At 40.8% G+C, this 2129-nt stretch overlaps 1 pseudogene; it reads left to right on the forward strand.

Moving 5' to 3' along the window:
- The first annotated feature begins 1190 nt into the window (after positions 1 to 1190).
- LOC116569992 lies at positions 1191 to 1740 on the forward strand (annotated as a pseudogene).
- The last annotated feature ends 389 nt before the right edge of the window (positions 1741 to 2129 follow it).

Raw genomic sequence — 2129 nt, forward strand, 5'->3', positions numbered from 1 at the left:
TTTTTTTTTTTTTTTTTTTTTTTTAATAGTAACTTGTTAAAAGCAGAAAGTAAATGTCAGCATACACTATCATGCCAACTTACCAACCATTTCCACTAAAGCTACTGCCTCATAGACTCTGGTCTTCTTTCCAGCTCGTAAGTTAGACAGTTTTGCCAAATGTCTCGTGGCTGCATAAACTGAATCTGTGTTTATTCAGCTTTGGATATTAGCTTCTGCAACTGCTTCCCCTGATCACTAATGGAGCTTCACATATTTTGGATTTTTGTCACATCATTATCCTATTTCTAATACTAATTTCTGTATTACTTAAGGTAAATCTGGCTGTTAACCAAAACATGTAATAGTTCAGTCATGATACATGCTTATTTCTCACTCATGTGCAGTTCCAGAAGGTTTGTAATTGCTGGCACCTTCCATCTTTGTAGTAATAGAGCCTGACTGGGGCTCTGCTATCTCCTAGGGCCTCAGTGTCCTTGGTTTGATTCTTTGCATCTAGCTTACAGTCAGAAGAGACTGTGGGTTAGACAAATCCTCTTCTTAACATTGGCAGTCTGGAAACAACACACTTTGCTTCAGCTCACATTTTATTACTGAGAACAGGTCACATGACCATACCCAGATGTAAGCAGTGACAAAACATTAGGCTCTACCTGAGTAATTCCTTTGTGGCAAAACTCCACACTGTGGAAGGGAAGCACAAATCTTTGGTGGCCACCTAGCTGTGGCCACCAAATCCCATCATTAGAATTATCTAGTCAAAAGCCACCAGCAAACCCCATCATTAGAATTATTCAGTCAAAGCCACGTTGGATATAGGTGTTCTACTAGTTAGAATGGCTTTGGACCATTAGTAATATATTTCAGAAATAAGAATGACTTAAACAAGATAAGAGTTTATTTGTTTCTTGCATAAAACATGCAGAACTAGGGAGTCTTAATAGATATGGCTCTGCCATTTAGTCATCAAAAACTCAGATTCCTTCTACCTTTCTGCATTACCATCCTTAACTCTTAGCTTGTGTTTTTCAAAATGGCTGCTAGATCTCTAGATATCGCATCCACATTTCAGGCTTGAAGAAGGAAGAAGGGTGAAAATATAAAAGAGTATTTTTAAAAGAAGTTTCCTAGACACAATGTTACACCAACAATATAGGGATTTTATCATGAAGAAAGAAGGGGAGGTCAGCATGGAGGAGTACACCTGAGAGCCTTGCCCTTGGCGAATTGTGGATGATTGTGGTGGAGTCCTTTACCATGGGTAACATAGATGGTGGGACCTCTCAGACAATCAAGAATTTTTGCAATTCTCCAGTGGGAGTAAACCACAGACTGTGAGGGAGTTTGACAGATATTAAAACCAGGGCTCTGTGGTTGGGAGGTAACTTTGCAGTTTGGGGAGGTTTATTTTCCATGACTGACTGCTGTATGGTTCAAGTTAGAGGGAAAGAAGATCCCTGAAACTCCATCACAAGTGGTGCCTTATTAGGACACACACTGGCAGCAAGAAATGGACCAGTGGCTATGGCTGGGTCAGCTGCAATGGGCAGCATTCTCCTAGCTTTAATTGAAGGTGCTGGTATCTTATTGACAGGATTTGCTTCATTACAATTTCCCAGTGGTCCTCAGTTTGCTGAAGGCCCCTCTTAGTTGCCTTCAGCCCAGTTACCATCCTCACTATCTGGAGATCATTGACAATATCAGCAGGACTTCTTCCCCAAGATTTTTAAAACAGAATGAGCTATAGTTCAAGAAAGAAATTCAGAAGGTAAGTTACAGTCTGTTTTTAAAAACACAGGTGGAACAGCTAAGCCAAACAGGCTTCAAAGAGACACTTACTCTTTTTTCTATTTAAAGGAACGTGGGGGATGGGGCACCTGGGTGGCTCAGTCAATTAAGCATCGGTCTTCAGCTCAGGTCATGATCCCGGGGTCCTCGGATTGAGCCCCATTGGGCTCCCTGCTCTGCAGGGGGCCTGCTTCTCCCTCTCCCTGTGCCTGCTACTCTCCCTGCTTATGCTCTCTCTCTCTTTCCCTGTCAAATAAATAAATAAAAATCTTGAAAAAAAAAGTTTATTAAAAAAATTAAGGAACATGGGCAAAGGAAGATGTTAAAAGATAACACATTTA

Source organism: Mustela erminea, chromosome 12 (assembly GCF_009829155.1).
Source record: "Mustela erminea isolate mMusErm1 chromosome 12, mMusErm1.Pri, whole genome shotgun sequence".
Taxonomy (NCBI): Eukaryota; Metazoa; Chordata; class Mammalia; order Carnivora; family Mustelidae; genus Mustela; species Mustela erminea.